Source organism: Giraffa tippelskirchi, chromosome 1 (genome assembly GCF_054371585.1).
Source record: "Giraffa tippelskirchi isolate mGirTip1 chromosome 1, T2T-mGirTip1v1.2.pri, whole genome shotgun sequence".
Taxonomy (NCBI): Eukaryota; Metazoa; Chordata; class Mammalia; order Artiodactyla; family Giraffidae; genus Giraffa; species Giraffa tippelskirchi.
This window is the reverse complement of record NC_137275.1, coordinates 186667545-186688157: the sequence shown is the minus strand read 5'-3', so window position 1 is coordinate 186688157 and position 20613 is coordinate 186667545. Positions and strand designations below refer to the sequence as shown.

Below are 20613 nucleotides of genomic sequence, written 5' to 3'. Positions count from 1 at the left end.
TGTGGTCCATATGGCTAAGACTCCGGGCTTCCAGTGCTGAGGGTCCAGGTTCAATCCCTGGTTAGGAAACTAGGTTCCACGTGCCACCACTGGAACTTAAGAGTTCACATGCCACAACTAAGAGTTTGCATGCTACAACAAAGACTGAAGATCTCTGGTGCTACAACTAGGAAACAGCACAGCCAAATAATTATATATAATTTTTAAAAAAAGGGAAAGAAAAACTATGTGTGTTTTTTTTTTAAATTAACTTTGTTTTTTGGCTGTGCTGGGCCTTCCTTGCTACACATGGATTTCCTCTAGTTGCCGCAAGCAGAGGGCTACTATCTAGTTGCAGTGCGTGGGCTTCTCATGAAGGTGGCTTCTCTTGTTGCAGAGCACAGGCTCGAGGGCGCAGGCGCAGCAGTTGTGGTGCACAGGCTTAGTTTACCCACTGCATGTGGAATCTTCCCAGACCAGGGTTGGAACCCAGGTGCCCTGTACTGGCAGGTGAACTCTGCCAGTGGACCACCAGGGAAGTCATGTGGTTATGTTTTTCTTTTAAAGTCTGTATCTTTTTAGAGATACTGAGATTATCATGGATTAAGTATCTTACTTGGGATTTTGCTTCAAAATAACAAAGGAGGGAATATTTGCAGTAGAGTACAGATGAGATAAGATTAGGCATGAGTTGACAACTGTTGGAACTAAGTGATGGGAATTCATTATACTACTCTCTCTACTTTTGTATATGTTTGAAATTCTTCAAAGGAAAAATCTAAAAAAATGAAAAGTCAATGAAAAGGTGGAAGGAAGTAGAGTGGGGAAAATATACACCATCAAACATGCCAAAGAGTTATTTCTACACTACTTAAATTAGGGAACCAATATGAAAACTACTAGCCTTGGAGTTCCCTGGTGGTCCAGTGGTTAAGAATCCTCCTGCCAAGGCAGGGGACATGGCTTTTTGATCCCTGGTCCAGGAAGATTCCACATGCCTCAAGGCAACTAAGCTGGTGAGTCACAACTACTGAAGCCTGCATGCCCTAGAGCCCATGCTCCACAACAAGAGAAGCCACTGCACCACAACTAGTGAGCAATCTCCACTCGATCCCAACTAGAGAAAGCCCGCACGAAAACCCAGTACAGCCAATTAACAACAAAAAAACAAAAAAACCCCAAAACTTGGTCTCCCTGGCTTAAAAATACAAATTTAAAAGATGGAGGGTGCTACTTAGCTACTTATTAAAATAGCAAAACATTTTTTAAAAAAGACATAAAATCAAATGTCAGTGAGGTTAAACAACAGAAGAAGATACTTCCGGTGGCTATCTAAATGACTCTGGAAAAGTTATATGATAATAAATGTATCTCAATCCTTTAATAATTCTACTTCTTCTAGAATTTACACTAATAGAAGCAATCCCCAAATAAAAAAGTCATTGGCAGAAAGACGTGTTGTGGTCAAGTGAATTATATCGATTTCACGGAACAGTATGCAGCGATAAGAAGCTGAATTGTGAGTTTAACATTAAATAAAGAAGTGGAACAATTATGTAAACAGAGTTAAGAACTGAGAAAGAACAGAGAAAAATGAAACCTTCTGGTAGCACAACTGACAAGTTTTCTTTAGTTAATCATTTCCCTTAGTAGAGTTATAATTTAATTTGTGAAATAAACAAATACCAGGAGGGGGAAGTAAGCCTCCTATTTAATCTGGGGCCCAGGAACCCGGGTGCTTCAGTCACTTCCACGTCTCCCTGGGCACCCAGGGCTCTGGCACAGTGCCTGCTGTGGACAGAGGCACCAGAGCAGAGTGGGTAACGGCAGGCCTGTTTGCAGCCCAACTCTGCCATTTACCAGCTGTGTGATCTTGGGCAAGTTATTTAACCAGAGTCAACATTCTAGCATCACTGTGAGCAGTGATGCAGTGTACCATGGCCCTCAGGGTCAAAAGACAGCTTGAATTTTCATGCCGCTGATTCCCAGAAGTGACCTTGGCCAAGTTGCATAGCCTCTCTCCACACCTCGGTTTTCTCATCTATAAAATTGGTACCCACATCATTGGACTATTGTGAAAACTTAATGACATGAGCTTTGGCAAGTGACTAGATGCAAGAGAGCATTCAATAAAACAGGGCTATGATGATTATATGACTAATCATTAGCAGGGTTCCCCCACTTCGATTCCCTCTCAGTCAGATACTAAGCTGCCAAAGGAAGCACTGTGGCTGGCTTTGCACCAGGCCTGCAACGCACACATGACACAAGTTTCAACTGCAAGCATAGCTGGGACATTCCAGGCTCTAGGACCCACACATAAGGCACACAACAGAATCTGGGACGTAAACCATCACTCCAGTGAATATACACCAGTGAATGGATTAGGCACCAGCCAAGAGGGTAGTTTATAAAAGTGCTATTTTGGGACTACAAACTCTCAAATCTTTACCAAGCACCAAAGTTAAATCATGGTTAGTTAGCAGGGTGGATCTTAGTCTAAAATAGCTAAACCCCACTGTACAAACAAGTCTGTTCTCTGCCAGACCATAGTGGGATTTGTCTAAGGCATGCGCAGTGCTGTTAAAATGAAGTTGGGAGGGCTGCATGGGTTTAGGAAAGGGGAGGCAAAGAGCTGATGAGATAAGCTGCTAGCGGTCCCAGTACTTTACTGAAGCATCTGACATTCACCCTGGTGGCTCAGAGGTTAAAGCGTCTGCCTCCAATGCAGGAGACCTGGGTTCGATCCCTGGGTCGGGAAGATCCCCTGGAGAAGGAAATGGCAAACCACTCCAGTATTCTTGCCTGGAGAATCCCATGGACGGAGGAGCTTGGTAGGCTACAGTCCACGGGGTCGCAAAGAGTCGGACACGACTGAGCGACTTCCCTTCCTTCTGACATTCACCAATGCCTTTAAGAGAAGGTAGAACACTTATCCTTGCCTAACAAATGAGGGCTTCCCTTGCCTGGAAAATCCCATGGATGGGGGAGCCTGGTAGGCTGCAGTCCATGGGGTCGCTAAGAGTTGAACACGACTGAGTGACTTCACTTTCATGCACTGGAGAAGGAAATGGCAACCCACTCCAGTGTTCTTGCCTGGAGAATCCCAGGGACAGCGGAGCCTGCTGGGCTGCCATCTGTGGGGTTGCACAGAGTTGGACACGACTGAGGTGACTTAGCAGCTGGTGGCTCAGTGGTAAAGAATTTGCCTGCTAATGCAGGAGACATGAGTTTGATCCCTGGGTCGGGAAGGTTCCCTTGGAGAAGGAAATGGCAACCCACTCCAGTATTCTTGCCTAAAGAAAACCATGGACAGAGGAGCCTGGAAGGTTACAGTTCATGGGGTTGCAAAGAATTGGACTGACTCAGCGACTCAACAACAGATGAGGTTTAGGGATTAGGGAGCATGACCCATGGCCAGTAAGTAGACCAGTGAAGCCAGAAATCAAATTTTCATGATCTGAAGCCGGGTCTGAGTGACACTAAAGTCAGGGCGCACTTAACCACTGTCCTTGCTGTGTGGAGACACACACATAGATGCCCCAGGTCTCGTGGAGAAGCTACCAAAGCCTGTGTGTCTCTGGGCAGATCTACCCCAGTTTCTACGAGTCCCAGTAAGTACCCCAAACCCAGGTGTAAGATGCCCTGAAGACTTGTGGAGGGAAACTGCCCAAGTGTGTCTCAGGGGACAGGCCATGTCATGTTACAAGTTTCAAATCAAGCAATGCACCATAGAGGAGGACATGGCAACCCACTCCAGTATCCTCGCCTGGAGAATCACTTGGACAGAGGTGCCTGGTGGGCTACACTCCATAGGGTTGCAAAGAGATGGACATGACAGAATCGACTTAGCACGCACGCATGCAAGGGCTACAGATCATAATCTGAGCCATATCCTTTAATACTGGAGCCCCCACCAAATGGAAGAAGTTGACTAAATCATGACTAGACTTTAGCCATGACATAGTTGCTCCATCTTACACAATCTTGAGAGTTTACCTCAAGGAAATGGGAACAAACTGACCTTGGAATTGAAAATTAACTGTACTTAAAACAGTCAAGGGAGAAGGCAATGGCAACCCACTCCAGTACTCTTGCCTGGAAAATCCCATGGATGGAGGAGCCTGGTAGGCTGCAGTCCATGGGGTCGCTAGGAGTCGGACACGACTGAGCGACTTCACTTTCACTTTTCACTTTCATGTATTGGAGAAGGAAATGGCAACCCACTCCAGTACTCTTGCCTGGAGAATCCCAGGGACGGAGGAGCCTGGTGGGCTGCCGTCTGTGGGGTCGCACAGAGTCGGACATGACTGAAGTGACTTAGCAGCAGCAAAATAGCCAAGATGACACTGATCAGACCACCACATGAACATTTCAAGGTGACTGTGCCCCTCTGTATGTAGCCACCCCTCCCTACCAGTGCATTCCTGAAATTTCCCCTTTAAAATCTCTTGCTCCCTGATCAACAAATGGGGATTTGGTTTTTTGGAACAGGAGTCCAGCTTCTCCCCAAGACTGTTGGCTTCCCCAGTAAAGTTATCTTTGCTTTTAGCTACTCCACCCCCAAAAACCAAGCAATCCAATTAATCTGCAGCAACTTTAGAATACTTAGAAATGACAGAGACACAGGACCTCCCTGGTGGTCCAGTGGCTAAGACTCCATGCTCCCAATATAGGGGTCTGGGGTTCAATTCCTGGTCAGGGAACTAGATCCCACATGCCTCAACAAAGAATGAAGACCCCATGTGCCACAACTAAGACTCGGCACAGCCAAATAAGCAAATTTTTTTTTTTTTTTAAAGAAAGAAATAAGAGACATGCAAAAACACTCCAAGGGTGAGAGGCTCAAGATACTGTAATTGTACCTGGATGGGCATTCATGTCGAGGTAAGCGTCTACTCAGCATCTGCTCTTTAAGGAACCTAGTAGCCCCAACCATGGCAGCCAAGAGTGGGTGATGGCAGAGCCCTCCTGCCTGGCCCTCACGCCAGACATGCCCCCCACCCCGCCCCAATCCACCTGAGAGTCAGAGGAGAATCTACAAACAACTGGAGGGTAGTAAAAAGTCTTGGTCCAGGGATCCTGGAGTCACTAAAGACACTTCAAACCCAAGTGACCCTGGCCTTTTGGCAGACACATGAGGGGAGCTTTCTGCTCCAATGGACACTGAAGTTATTCTAAGGGGGAAAAAAAAACTTTATAAGAGATTCTTAGGAGGAAACAAAGAAGAGAGGAAGAAAATACATACACTCTTGGAGTGGCTGGATGGTGAGGCTGGGCAGGGGTCCTCGATGCGTGGCCCTGGCTGCAGGAGGAAGCTCAAGCCCATTCTATTAAGGGCATGGAAATGGGCAGTCCCAGGTGGGCTGCTCCCCCCCACCTGGCCCTCCCCCCAGGGAGCTGAGCCAGCCGCCCCCAGGGCCACCTTCCTTCCAGGAGGAGCAAGAAGAGCAAGTGGGGCCAGGCATTAAAAACAAGCTGCAGAGACAAAGGCTCGAGTATGCTGTTGGCTCAAAGGACCAGGCTCCCCCACTGAACAGAAGCTGGAGTCTCTCCACCCCTTTGTTCACTTGGCTCAGGTTCACAGAAGTAAATTACTTTAGTGCTTTAGGTCTGTCTTCAAGGCGCCAGACCTAACCCTCCCCCCAGGGGGGGGTGGGGGAAGAATGAGAGTCAACAGGACACACTTGCTCTTGGACCCTCTGGAAGTTCAGAAGCTCCTTCCCTCCTTGGAGGAGGCTCAGCCAGGATTTTACCTGCCCATCCATCGTCCTTTCACGTGGCCCAGAAGCACCTCATCCTGGATGCAGCACTCTGTCCTGTAGCATGCTTCGCTGTTACATTTACCATGCCACACTTTTCCCATGCCCACTCCGTCTCAGAGATGAGCAAACATTTACTTCTCCTTGTGTGGACAGAGTAGTGCCTTGCCGTGTTGCTTGGTCCAGAGGCTGGACACTGATGTGAGCAAAATGGGCAACAGAGACCTGGGGGGCCTGGGAGCCGCTGGCCCTTCTAACATCCACTCCCTTCCCTGATCACGAGTTGGCCACACAGCCCACTGTTCTCCCTCTAAGATTCCTCTGGGCTGAGGAACGGAACATGGAAGGTAAGATCTAGTGCTCCCAGAGATAAACTTGGCTAAGGCACAGCCATTTCCAAGGCCACCTGGTGAGCCACAGGAAACAGGCAAAGGATGTGTTTGGGACCCTACCTGCCCTATGCCTGCTTGGTGCCCCAAAAGCACAGGCCATGTGGGAGCACAGTGTATTGTAAGACAGGCCAAGGGGCAGCATGTATGCAAGGGCAGTTGGAAATGGGTGCTTTTACAAAGCACTTCAGTTAAAACTGGGAAAAGATGGGTGGTTCATACCAAAGAAGGACCAAGGTGATTGGACGGGTAGAAAAGGAGGTGCAGGTGAGGGAGCAGGGGAAAGAGGGAGGAGACAGTGATAGGAAGGATGGCTCCCAAAGTCCTCGGCTGCACTACTGAGTGGCCTAAATGAATCATCTTCAGCCATCTCAACCGTCCCCTTCTCATCTGAAATTCAAAGGATGCAATGACAGGCATCGAGGGGACTTCCCTGGTGGCCCAGCGGCTAAGACGCCACATTCCCAACGCAGGGGGCCCAGGTTTGATCCCTGGTCAGGGAGCTAGATGCCACATGCACCAACTAAGACCTAACACAGCCAAATAAAATAAATAAATATTTTTTAAAAAGAAGAAGAAAGGCATCGAGTTCTCTTACATTCCTCTTGTGGATAAACAGCAGTGGGGGGTGGGGGGGTGGTCTCTGAGGTATCCATGGCCTTAGCACATCCTCCAGGGCTGTGAGCATTAGCGACCCAACTACTAACCACAAGACAGTTGCCACCAACCCCCACCTCCCGGGGGTTCTCCCCACCAATGCCCTCCACTGCCAGCTCTTTGCTACAGAAAATGGTCACATAGACTGTTCTTCCTCCAATCCCCCTCCTCACCCCATTCTAGGACTGTGACACGTCAGCCTAATAGGAATGTCTCCCCAGTGGACACTCCTCACAAAAGGCTAACTATTGAGGGATGAACAGACGCAGGTGGTCTGGGTGAGCCAAGAGGACATATATACGACTATATATGTTTTATACGCCTATACCTCAGGACAGGTGTATAAAAACCCCTGAAACTTGCAGACCAAAGATGAAGCCAGGCCTCAGGGTGGAGGTGGAGGCCCTGAGGACTCAGAAACCCTGGTGTTTGTCTTCCGAGTCACGGGTGCTAGTAACCAGGAGAGTGCCAGCTTCAGCAACAGAAGGACCACTGCGCTTGGGGGAAGGGGCCCAATATGCAGTGACCCCAAGTACCTCAAGTAAAAGGCAGAGACATCACTTTGCCAACAAAGGTCTGTCTAGTCAAAGCTATGGTTTTTCCAGTAGTCATGTCCTGAGGTGAAAGTTGGATCATAAAGAAGGCCGAATGCTGAAGAATGCATGCTTTTGAACTATGGTGCTGGAGAAGATTCTTGATCTCCTTGGACAGAAAGGAGATCAAGCCAGTCAGTCCTAAAGGAAATCAACCCTGAATATTCACTAGAAGGACTGATGCTGAAGCTCCAATACTTTGGCCACCTGATACGAAGAGCTGACTCACTGGAAAAGATCCTGATGCTTGGAAAGACTGAGGGCAAGAGGAGAAGTGGGCAACAGAGGATGAGATGGTTGGATGGCATCACAGACTCAATGGACATGAGTTTGAGCAAACTCCGGGAAATAATGAAGGACAGGGAAGCCTGGCATCCTGCAGTCCATGGGGTTGCAAAGAGTCAGACACCACTGAACAGCTGAACAAGTGTCTCACTGATCTCACTAGGTCAGTTTCCTTATTCTGGACAGAGGAAAGCAAATTCAGAGCTTTGTGTATTAGGAAAGCTAATGTATGTTGAAACACTATATAAAAATAAAGATTTTGGAATTAAGATGGGGAATTGAAATGGAGTCATGATTTTTCCATCTCCTGATAATTAACTTTTGAGTTAAAAAATAATAATAAAAAGCAAGCCTCCTCCCCCACACCCCACCAAAGTTACCAAAAGCAAGCAAACAAGGAAAGAGGCATAATCTGATATAATAACTTCCAAACCAGAGCAAGGAAAGGAATGCAGGAGGCACCACTCGTGGCTCGTCTCCCGGCCCTGGCTGGGCCTGGAGGAAGCAGGAGGATTCTCACTAACCCTCCCCAGATGCAGAGACAGGCAACCTGCCGCCAAGTCTTCTTCCCCTTCCAGTGGGGAGTAGTGGGAAAAGGTGCTGGAAAACAAAGAAGCGGGTGACAGGGGAACAAGAACAATGGGCCGACTCCCCCTAAGGGAAGTAAGGGCTGCAAGGCCACAGGCTGAATTGGGGAAACTGTCCAACTGCAGTGGGCCCTCTTCCTCCTTCAGCACGACGGAGCACCTCCCCAGTAACCCAGGGTTGAACCCTGCCACCAGGGAGCCACCAAAGTCCCAGAACAGAGGCCCAATCTGGCCACCTGTCTAACTCAGGCTCCACAGAGAACACTCCACAAATACTCGGCCCCTGGTACTGCTGTCGTTGAGGAGGGGGACAAACTCGCTTCGACGTGGTGGGAAGAAAGTCACTGCCTTATTTTAGAGCCAACAGAGCTGAAAAGCACTGGCATGAACACGATGAGAAGAGACAGCAGGCCAAAGATGTCGACATGTCGACAGAAAGGAGACTACCACTCCAGAGACAGCAACCCCTCACTATAGCCTCACTCTGTGAAACCAGTCAATTAGAACACTCATGCAATAAAACCAGGGCTCAAAGGTGGGAAGAAAACAAAAGGAGATGCGGGCTTAGCAAAAAACAGACCAAGAAAACATCACTGATGAACTAATACATAGATTATAATGAACAGAGAACTAAATTCTGCCAGGAATTTCAAATGGAAATACTGACAAAAGGTTTGAGGTAAGCAAAGTGAAGGTGGATGGAAAAGACAAATGAAAGCATGCAGTGACGACATGACACCAATGTCGGGATAACTGTTATTCCCGATGTGCTCGAAATAGAGAACCCAAGACTGCAACTGAAGATATGTTCAAAGATAAAAAACCACAGGATTTCCCTGAAATGGCAGGAAAAAGAGAATCTGATGATCGAAACAACACACAGTACTTCACAAAAATTTCACACAGAGGGTTCAACACTGGGACTTTGCCCAGCTAAGTTACTGAACTTAAAGAAGCTTCTTCCAGGCCACCAGAAGAAACTTTCCCCTGCCCCAAGTATTGTCTTCCAAAAATTGTGAGATATACTAAAACTTAAGGGGCAGAAAATTCTGACTGCTTTCATCTTCTCCATACATTTAGTATCAGAAGTGTAACAAAGTTTATATAATTCTTAGAGAAAGAAAATACAAACCAATGAATATTATTCCCAGCTGCGATGTCCAGCATCTTACAGATTTGGTAAAAACAACAAACAGAAATTGTCAAGCATGAAATAAGTCAGAGATTTCAGTTCCCTTCCTGGGGTGGGGAGTGGGGGAATGACATGATAATGAAATGCAACTGATGGGCTACAGTCCATGCGGTCACAAAGAGTCAGACATGACTTCGTTGCTAAACAACAACAAAAAGAAAAATTTCATTGGAAAAACAAAAATGAAGGGCTCCAGGAATACAAAGACCATAGGTAAGCTTTAAAATCCTTCAAATAAGAATTAAAAACTATGGGGATTAAAGTTACAGGACAGAATCTAAATGTTATAATCACAGACAATTTAATAATAGAATTAACACAATTAAGAGATAAGGAGATAGGAAAAAAATGTGGAAATGCTGATGCCCTCATTTTTCATAGCAGAGTCAATAAATACTGTCTAAAATGGAAACAAGTAATTATAGATATGACTCAAGTTTGTTTTTTTTTTCTTAAGCCTCTTTTGGGGTCTTTTAGCAAATCATCTCTCTTGTGAAAGACATGTTTCTTCACAGCTTAATAATTCCTTTAAATTTACCACAGTTTCTTTTTCTTCAGTTACATTCAGGAAAGTTTTAATATTCTTTTTATAGGAGTATTTAAAAAAAATTTATTGGAGTATCATTGACTTATAATGTGTTAGTTTCAGGTGTACAGCAAAGTGAATCAGTTATATCAGTTATACATAATATATATATATATATCCATTCTTTTCCAGATCCTTTTCCCATACAGGTTATTACAAAATACTGAGTAGAGCTCCCCGTGCTATACAGTAGGTCCTTATTAGTTATGTTTTATATACAGCAGTGCATATATGTTTATCCCAGTCTCCTAATTTGTCATTCCCCTATGTTACAGGAGCATTTATGTCTATTTCTCTATATCCATTTATCTGTAAGCATGCCTGGAAGACTGTCTGGAATAATGTTCATCTAATATTAGTGATGACTATTTCTGAGTGGTGGGATTTGGAGTGTTTGGGTTTTTCCCCTCACTTTTTAGAATGCATCACTGATGTGTCCCAATGCATTGTGTAGGTACAACAATACAAGAAAACATGGGTAATTATTTTTATAATCAAGGAGTTGGGTAAATTTTCTAAGTATGGCACAAAACCTAGAACCTGTAAAATTAATAACTTGAGTACAAAACCTGCTAAGTGTTCTATAAATAATTAGTGTTCTCCCAGCACTCATGGTCAGGCTAATAATGATACAGTCCTCTGTGTCAGTCTCAATAGACTTCATGAGAAAAACAACAGTCTCACAGCATGGTGCTCAAGACCCCCTACAGGGTCTCTGGAGTTCTGAGAAAAACTACCCAGCCTGTGGTCCTTCCCACCCACCAAAAGAAAAGGAAGCCACTCCCCTCTCGGACAAGCCAAAACCCCTCTGAAATATAGTGCAACTATCACAGCCTAAAGCCAGTCCCTCGCCTTGCCCAAGAGGCCCAGGGCTCAACAGGCCCATTCTTCTCCGGCCTCCCCTGGCCCTCCCACCTAACCGCTCTCCTATATCCCTAAAAGGATGTGCTCTCTGCTTCCAGCTCACACTCCCAGAACCTTAGCCTCAGGCTGTGGCTCAGCCAGAGGCCACCCAGCGTGGGGGATTTCCAGAGACAGTGCAAGAGAGCCGGCAGGGTGGAGGTGGGGCAGGGGGTACCTAGAATCGGTGGCCCACTTACTGTCCCCATGAAACCTCATGGTGCTGGAAGAGGCAGGATGAGAAAAGTTAGGGGGAAAAAAAAAAGTGGTGACCCAGAAGCAGAGAACAAAATTAGAACCAGCAGCCTGCCGCGCATCAACCAATATTTACTGAGCCCCCACTGTGTCAGCGCTTGTGGGGGGAGGTTGGGTAGGGCAGAGACCAGCACTGGGGCCCTGGGCAGCCAGCACAGGCAGCTGGGATGGCTGATTTAACCACACGCTGAGCCCTGAGGGCTGGACCAGCAGAGGAGAACTGTGCATCTGCCAGGCTTCCCCATCCCAGCAGAGCCTGGGCTTGACGGAGCAAGGAAGCCTTCCAAAACCAACGAAATGAGTCAGGCAGCTGGGTGAGGAGGAGCCTGCAGGACCCCCACCCCCACCCCCACCCCTCTTCTCATCATTCATCCATCAACATTTCCCAGACACTCCATTGCAAAATTCTGACCTGTTGTCCTCTAAGTCCACTCCTGTTTGTCAGACCACGGGGCCCAGCATGTGGCTTAGGAAACAAGGTGCTCACAACCACCGCTTACATCACCCATTTGAAGCAGAACTTCCTAACTTCTTATTCAGGGTCAAATGCATAAGTAAAATGTATGTGCTGGTGGCTAGATCATCAGACAGAATGAGGAGTTGGGCAGGCCTGGGTTCAAATTTGGGGCCTGCCACTAACCTACCATGTGCCCCCAGCATGATTAGGCTATGAAACGCCCAGCCTCTCAGGGGCACTCTGATAGATGAAAGAGAGCTTAAAGGTCATAACACAGCATGGACTTAGGTCTCTTCCTTCTGCTCCCTGTCCTCCAAGATCTCAGGCCAATCCCTTCACCTAGACTTGAACCTATCGAGTCTCAGATTACTTCTTCTTCCAGGAAGCCTTCTTGGACCACTCTCTGAAAACTCATCTCCAACTACTTTGAACTCCTAATGATCTGGTCTCTTAGGGAGCCTTCCCAACAGAGTTTTGTTCCATGAAGGCAAGGGGGTCCTCCCCTTATGCTTGACCAGTGCTGGGCACACAAGAGGGGAGAAGTAGAAAATTTCAGCTCTAAGATGCCAAGTCCAGCCTCCCACCTAACTAATGTCTGCTTGCATCACCCTTACAGCTTGATGAACATAGAACTTAGTGCCTCCTTTCAGACATTCTAACCCCTTCCCCACCCCTACCGCCTTGGGGCCTTCATACATCATCTGAAGTCAGATGTCCAGACCATTTATTCCTCTAGACTAAACAATTTTCATTCCTTCAATATGATTTATATTCATTGAACAAAAGGCTAGCTACACCTGCGACTTGAAAAAACTCATTCCAACAGTTCATTCACTCAACAAATATTCATTGCCTGCAGATTTCATACCGAGAATAATGCTGGAGAATGCCTGGTACCTGCCCTCCCAGAGCTGCAAAGCAAACAATTCAACAACCAACTTACAAGAACAGTGATGACAAAGGTTGTGTACTGACTGGGGTTCAATTAGACAATTTAAGCAGAAAGAGATTTTGTATAACATATTAAAGTGGCCCAGAGAATCATGGGAGGAGTGGAAGAAACAGACTCTGGACTGAGCTTCCAGGAGCTAGTCCCAAAATCACAGAGTGGAGTCAGCCCTCCAAGGAGCTGCCGCCCTGACCTGCCACCATCAGGAAGCTAATGGCACAAGGAAGCTGCCATAATCCACACCAGTGCATGGATGTCCCAGGTCCATCAGGAGGAAGAGGATATCCACATATTCAAGACTAGATCCAATGTGGCTCACTGGTAGAATGCAAGTCACACTGGGAATTCCAGTGGAAAGATGTCTGTGGAAAGTGTTGTTTTTTCTCTCCATTTAGTAGCTTAGACCATAATTCATTATCCAAAGTAATTACGCAATAGTGAAAGGAGGTGCTGTTAGTAAACACACCAGGACCAGGGCTGCCTCAGTGTGGATTCCTGGGGAACAAGCCAATCGACACCATCCACCGTAGGTCATGATGAGGAGAAAAGGAAGCTTGAAGAATACAGCAGGACAGTCAAATCTAGTGTCAGGGGTCAGGGGAGGCCTCCAGAAAGGGACGTTATTTTAGTTGATACCTACTGGACGTGTTCTCAAGGCAAGAATGCTGAAGTGGTTTGCCATTCCTTTTTCTAGTGGACCACTTTTTGTCATGAGTTTAAGCAAGCTCTGGGAGATGGTGACAGACAGGGAAATCTGATATGCTACAGTCTATGGGGTCGCAAAGAGTCGGACACAACTGAGTGACTGAACAACAACAAAAGGATATGTAAAAGTGGGCCAGGTGAAAAGTGATAGGGTGGGAATGGGGCGGAATGTTCTAGGAAGATGTAGCATTCTTTGGGATGCTTCGGCCAAGATGCCACATCTAAGAACTTAAAGAGTGCGGTGTGGCCAGGGTGTACATAAGAGGATGTGGCAGGGGCCAGGACAGGGAAGGGCCTGTAGGCCATGTTAAGGTGGCTGAACCCATCTGGAGGGCAGTGGCAATCATTTTCAGCTAAGGTACCAGCAGATCTGTGTTTTTAGTATCCTGGTCAGGCTGCAGTATGGAGAACAGAGGGGAGGTGGGCAAGAAGAGAGTTAGGACCCCAGGAAGGAGAACACAGTACCCAGTCTGGTCTAAAGAGCAAGATTTTGTTCTCCCAACTTCAACCCAGCCTGGCGTGCTTCCCTGCCTCGTGGGGCTGCTGGCTTGGCAGTTTTCTATTAAAGACTTGAACTGTTGTTGTTGTTCAGTTGCTAAGTCGTGTCTGACTCTTTGTGACCCCATGGACTGTAGCCCACCAGGCTCCTCTGTCCATGGGATTTCCCAGGCAAGAATACTGTCATGGCTTGCCATTTCCATCTTCCTGACCCAGGGATCAAACCCACATCTCCTGCATTGGCTGGCAGATTCTCTATCACTGAGCCACCAGGGAAGGAAAGCCTATAAAGACCCAAAAAGGCTCTGCTTTAGCAGTTACCAGCAGAGAAACAAGTCACATCACTGTCCTGGTAACCAAAAGTGCAAGTGAGTTTGAAAACAATCCTCCCCAAACCAGCCCTACATCATTTCCTTTATCAGGCTAATACTTCAACTCTCTTGCTGTAGCAGGAGGGCCATTTATAATAGGCCAACTCCAACTCCTGGGCAGCATCAATGGGCAGAATGTGCCACCAAGGGCCTCTCACAAGAAGTTGCCTATGTTCCCTTTTTCCCAAAATGGATAAGGGGAGTGCTCTGAGCCCTCTGGGCAGTGAGGTGGGCTCTTCCTAGACAGTGAGCCTTCACAGGACCTGTGGCTGCAGCAGGCGGAGGTTTCAGGGCTGGGTTTCCCTGGTGCAAGGAACCTCTCTCTACTAGAAGCCGGGCCCCAGGTCAGCTCCACTACTCAGCCTGCACAAAGACTCTCTGTCCTGCAGCCAGCCCACCTTTCCTCTGTCCCTCATGTCCTTGTTGTTTGTTGTTCAGTTGCTAAGTCTCATCCGACTCTGTGAGCCCATGGACTGCAGCAGGCCAGGCGCCTCTGTCCTCCACTCTCTCTCGGAGTTTGCTCAAATTCATGTCCATTGAATCAGTGATGCTATCTAACTATCTCGTCCTCTGTTGCCCCTTCTCCTTTTGCCTTCAATCTTTCTCAGCATTCCTGGGCTTCCCTGGTGGCTCAGATGGTAAAGAATCTGCCTGCAAAGTGAGATATGTGGGTTTGAACCCTGGGTCAGGGAGATTTCCCTGGAGAAGGAAATGGCAACCCTCTCCAGTGTTCTTGCCTAGAGAATCCTACAGACAGAGAAGCCTAGCAGGCTACAATCCATGGGTTGCAACGAGTCAGACACAACTGAGTGACTAACACTTTCCCAGCATCAGGGTCTCTCCCGATCAGTCGGCTCTTCACATCACGTCCTGCTACACCATTATTTTCCCCTACCCACATCCTTAAGCCAGGGGCGAGTCTCCTCGCTCATCCTCAGAAGCTCTGACCATAACAGTCTCTACAGCTGAGATGCTGACCTGGGCGTGATAATTTCTCCAGGAAAGTAGTTCTCAGAGCATGGTTCTACAACCAGCAGGCAATACCATCACTTGGGAACCTATTGAAAGTACAAATTCTTCCCCCCACCTTCAGACAATTTTTTTTTTGGGGGGGGAGAAAAAATTCTTAGCACCATCCAAATCTGCTGAATCAGAAGCTCTAGGTGGAGCCCAGCAATCTGTGTTTTAGGAAGCTCTCCAGGGGACAGTGATGTACACGGAGGTCTGAGGATCACTACTCTCAGAGGAAGGTCGTTAGGTTACCAGCTTTATTCCCCAAAGTGGGTGTTGTGAGCACATGCCCAGGGCCCCAGCAGGAAGGCACAGGCTACATCTTGGGTCTGAGATTTCTCAGTGACCATAAACATTTACCAGCATGAGTCACAAATGAGTCCTACTCTCAGAGGAAAGACGGTAATTGGGAAAAAGAGGGGAAAAGTCCATATTTCCAAATCAGAGACAGAAAGGTGATGAGACAGGGGAAAGATTGAGTAATGACTTTCCTGAATCATTTTCCTCCACTTCCCCGCCCACTTCCCAAACTTCCACACGGCTCATTCCCTGGTCCAAGGACACTGGCCGTCCCCATGAGATTACTGAGGTGAGAGGCCTTCTCTCATCCTTTGCTTCCCCAGTGTGGACCCCTCTTCTTGGGATTCAGAGGCAAAACCATTGCACCAGTCTCAATGGTCACTAACACCCGCTCCATCCCATCCCCTCCAACGATCACATCACTCTCTTGCTAAAATACCTACCTTCCATCACTTCCCCTAACCAACAGCAAAGTTCAGTCCCTCTGCCTGGCAGGCAAGGGTTTTCCTCCAACTAGGCTCCCATCATCTCTCACCCTCAGCGGCCACTGCTCTCTGGCGGGGACCCTGGGATCCACCCGGAACACCTATCTCTGCTCCCTTTCACCCCTGTACCCTCTATCTCCGCACCGCCCACAGAACCAGGCCTGGGGAGGCTAATTAACATCTGATTCTACGAATAGTCAGAAAGCTGAACACAGTCCGCCTCTGTTCCAAGCACTTTCTCCACAAGTGTGAAGGGCTTGGATGTGTTTAAAAAAAAAAAAAAGGATAGGGCTTCCATAGTGGCTCAGTGGTAAAGAATCTGCCTGCCAAGGCAGGAGACCTGGGTTCAATCCCTGGTCCAGGAAAATCCCACATGCTGCAGAGCAACTAAGCCCCTGCACCACAACTACTGAAGCCCGAGCAATCTAGAGCTTGTGCTCTGCAACGAGAGAAGCCACGGACGGCAATGAGAAGTCCACGCATTGCAACTAAAGAGTTGCTCCCACTCGCTGCAACTAGAGAAAAGCCGGAGCAACAAGGAAGATCCAACACAGCCAAAAATAAAAAAAGGATGAACTGTAGGAAAAAGTACCATCTCTGGACCATTCCAAATCCTTCCCAGCACAAGCCCCACCCTACCCGCCTCTGACTCCAACCTCTCCATCTCAATGCTGTAACTGTCTCACAATGACACTCCAAATACTTTCAGTTAGTTTCCTCAGCTGTTTCATAACAATCCTAGGAGGCTGGGAGGATCTGCTGCACGAAGACGTAAATACAAATGCATATGTACATAGACATCACCTCACTTCTCTAGAGAGTACAAGGTGATACACTGCACTGAAGATGCAGCATTTAGGGCCAGGGGGTCGAGAGCAGGAAAGGACAAGTGTCATCTCAAAGCTCCATTTTCTCAAAGGTGAGAAGGACAGCTTAAGGACTCCTATACTTTGCCCTCCTGATTCCCCATTTCTGCCCGACCAGAGCTCAAGAGAGACTGTCAAGAGTATATTTAGATGGATTCCAGAACAAAGGCAACCACATCTCTGGCTATCATCCTCAGATATGGATCAGGGCCAAGAGAAGACCCACGTGGACAAGCTCCCCCTTCTCAGGTGGCAGCCTCTGGACAACCCAGTACTGTAAGTGACTTCCCTAACGTCACGATGAATTTCCACTTGCCCTCCCCCACCCCCTACCAACTGCTTGCCTATTAAAAAGGGATCAACATTCTAACCAGACTTAAAGGCTTATCTTCTACTGCCAACCCCAACCCCAGGGGGACAATCAGAATGCCACCTGGAAAGGGTTTCTGACTTTGGTTTGCTTAGATGGTAAAGAATCTGCTTGCAATGCGAGAGACCTAGGTTTGATCCCTGTGTCGGGAAGATGCTCTGGAGAAGAATGACAACCCACTCTAGTATTCTTGCCTGGAAAATCCCATGGATAGAGGAGCCTGGCGGGCTACAGTCCATGGTGTCTCAAAGAGTCAGACACAACTAATTGACTAACATTACTACTACAGACATCTTTGAGTTAGGGTGACTCTCAAACCCAAACAGAGAGGGGGAAAAAAAAAAAAAGACAGGAGAAGTCTTGTGGTAGCACTATTCACAATAACAAAAACTTTGGAAGCAACCCAAAAGCCCATCAGCAGGAGAGTGGATAAATAAACTAACCAACTCTCACAACAGAATAGTACACAACGTGAATCAACTACAGCAACAGTAATGCCAAGTGTATATCACAAGCTTTCAATAACGGCTTTTTGAATGCTACTTGCTCAAGGACAATTCATTCTTCAGGACTTCTCCTCCAGATGATCTGGAAGGACTGCCTGAATCTAAAGACAGGGAAGGAAATGCTGGAATGCTGGTGGAAATAAAAATACTAAAATCAAATCAAATCTCTTAACCAGACTTTCAGCTTCCTCTGGCACTTACCCCCAAACTGTCAGAGTCCCTTCTCTCTTTTTAAAGTATAACATACACACATGTGACACACCCAAGTCTTCAAGTGTACAGCTCAATGAAAGTGTCATTTTTTAAAAATACAAATCTGATAACAGCATTTTCTTTGCTTTGAACCCTTGATGGCCTCCCAGCACAAGTGAAACCCTATCTGGGATTTTCCTGGTGGTCTGGTAGTTAAGATTCCATGCTTCCACTTCAGCAGGCATGAGTTCAATCCCTGGTCAGAGAACTAAACTCCCGCGTGCCACACACTACAGTCAAAAACCAAACAAACAAAAACAAGTGGGATCAAATCTAAATCCCTTTTCCTGGCCTAGAAGTCACTGTGATATCTGGCCCTTGCTGACCCCACCAACCTCATTAGGATCCAGTACCCTTCTTTCTGTCCCTTTAGCACATCAAGAGCATTCTTACCCCAGGGCCTTTGCACCTACTATTCCCTCTGCCAAGAATGCCCCTCCCCTAGATCTTCATATCAAGTTTCAGTTCAGATGTCACCTCCTCAAAATGGAGAGCCACCCAGTTTAAAAAAAAAAAAGCCTGCTCCCAAGGCATTCAAAGTCCCAACACCCTGTTTTATTTACATATATCACTATCCAACAGAGTTTTCTTTCTTTCATTTTGTTTACATGTTTATTATCTATCTCCTCCTACTGACTGTAAACTCCATAATAGTGGAGAAAGACTCGGCCTATTTTCTTCCCCTAGCCCAAAGAGTCCAGTGCCTGGCACCCAGACAACCCCCAAAGAATAACTTTTTTCTTTAATAATTTTTTATTTTTTTAATTGGAGGATAGATAATTGCTTTACAAAATTGTGCTAGCTTCTACCATACATCAACATGAATTAGCCATCGGTATACGTATGCCCCCCTCTCTTGAACCTCCCTCCTATTTCTCTCTCCATCCCACCCCTCTAGGTTGTCACAGAGCACTGGGTTGAGCTCCCTGTGTTATACAGCAAATTCCCACTGGCTATCTATTTTACATATGGTAACGTACATGTTTCAGTGTAATTACTCTTTCAATTTGTCCCTCCCTCTCCTTTCCCCCGTATCCACAAGTCTATTCTCTATGTCTGAGTCTCCATCCCAAAGAATATCTGCTGAATGATGTGTTCATTTCCCATGCCCCTCCTTGTTGCAGTGTCTTCAAGTTTAGAACCTTTCTGTTCTTTGGTCTCAACCCCCAGTTAAACTACTATTAGCAATTTGAGGGGGAGGGACACCCCCTTCTACAGCATCAATAGAGCTGAAGACACCCCCAGAGAGCCAGAGAAGTCTATCTGGAGTTGGAATATTAAAAAAAAAAAAAAAGAAAGAAAGTAGAACATCAGGTGGAGTGGAGGATCCAAAAGGGACGGTGGGGGGAGAGGTGCAGACAGGCAGCCTTCCTTCCCCACCCCAGCAGCAAATGTGCCAAGGACAGGCCACCATCTGATCACATGGCCAAGAATACCATGTTAACTTCTCTCCGTGGCAGACAGAGAAAAGGAAAGGAAACCCCCAAGTACAGGCGGTTTCTAGAATTTCTCAGCTGGTCATGGAAACTCGAGTCTGGTCCTGTTGCTCACAACCTCTCTTTTTGTGCCAGCTGCACACATCCTGAAACACCAGGGGAGGGGCTTGTGGCCACTGCCGCCAAGAAGAGGGAGTGGTGTGAGCAGCCAAGGTCAGAGGCGCAATCTGGCCGGCAGAGCCATGCACACCATGGTTTACCCACGGTCAAGGCCTCTGCTGTGGGAGGCACCCCTGGATGTCAGGAGGCGGCTGAGGTGGGAGCAACAGGAACTGGGACAGAATCTGCTCTGAGAGCTGGTCAGGCTGCCCCTGAGGGCACTCTGGCTAGTGGCCCGAGTCTGGGGGAGTGTGTGACTTTGTACATTTTGTTCTTTGCTGGGAACGGTGATGAGAAAACAGTTGTGGTTTGCTACCCCCTGGAAACTCCCCAGCGGCCTGGTATCCTGAGGACTTGCCCAGCCTCTCAGATAGGAAATGGTCAGCGTTGAAATCTACGTACGCTCATCAGTGTCACTGGTGTGTCTTCTGGGAGCAGGGGGAGAGGTGGGGAGGGAGTCAAGGGCCTTCCACCAGGGAAAGCTGGGCCAGCTCCCCTGCCGGCCAGCACAGCTTCACCTCGCCCCAAGCCTCTCGTACTCTGTGCTCTGAGAAGAGCAAGTCCCCAGGGCTGGCCGGGAGCCCTCTGGTTTCCAGGAAAGGAAGAGGGTAGCCGGCAGTACAGCTTGCTCCCTGGGACTGACGTGGCTTCCCCTGACTAGCAGGACACATGCCCACCTCACTTGCTCCCACACAAACCAACTTTTCAGGCATCCAGTAAAAATGAGAATAAAACAGTGGGTTTGAGTTCCGGTCTGCCCCCTCGCTCTAGCACTGAGAGAGCAACACAGAAATCTTGGGAGTCACAGTACATGGGGTCACAAGAATAGGACATGACTTAGTGACTAAATAACAAATATCAAACATATCCCACTTTTCCTATAAAGTTTCTGCTTTTAGTAGCATGCTTGGAAAACCCTTTCTCTCCCTGAAATTATAGAAATATATACCTGCTTTTTTCTGGCATTAAAAAAAATTTACATCTCTAATTTATTTAGAATTTAATTTGACATAGTGTGAGAAAGAGAATCTCACTTGAAAAAAAGGAGTTAGCTAATTACCCC

The 20613-nt window shown here is 47.2% G+C and overlaps 1 protein-coding gene and 1 long non-coding RNA gene across 8 annotated transcripts in view; one reads left to right on the top strand and one right to left on the bottom strand.

Annotated features, from left to right (window-relative positions):
• SLC39A14 (solute carrier family 39 member 14) overlaps nucleotides 1-20613 on the bottom strand; it is a 48833-nt gene that overhangs the window by 16266 nt on the left and 11954 nt on the right. For 2 of the 7 annotated variants that reach the window (XM_081513970.1, XM_081514023.1), the window contains exon 1: nucleotides 9385-9472. The exons of 3 other annotated variants lie outside the window; for them this stretch is intronic. The gene's annotated coding sequence lies outside the window, so the exon portion shown is untranslated. Of the gene's footprint in view, nucleotides 1-5227; nucleotides 5468-9384; nucleotides 9473-20613 lie in introns of those variants that run through there. 2 more of the 7 variants (XM_081513982.1, XM_081514013.1) reach the window with 2 other exon arrangements.
• On the top strand, nucleotides 9587-12950 carry LOC145514932 (uncharacterized). Its single transcript, XR_014060568.1, has 2 exons — nucleotides 9587-9657; nucleotides 12502-12950. It is a non-coding gene; the product is annotated as an uncharacterized LOC145514932 (long non-coding RNA).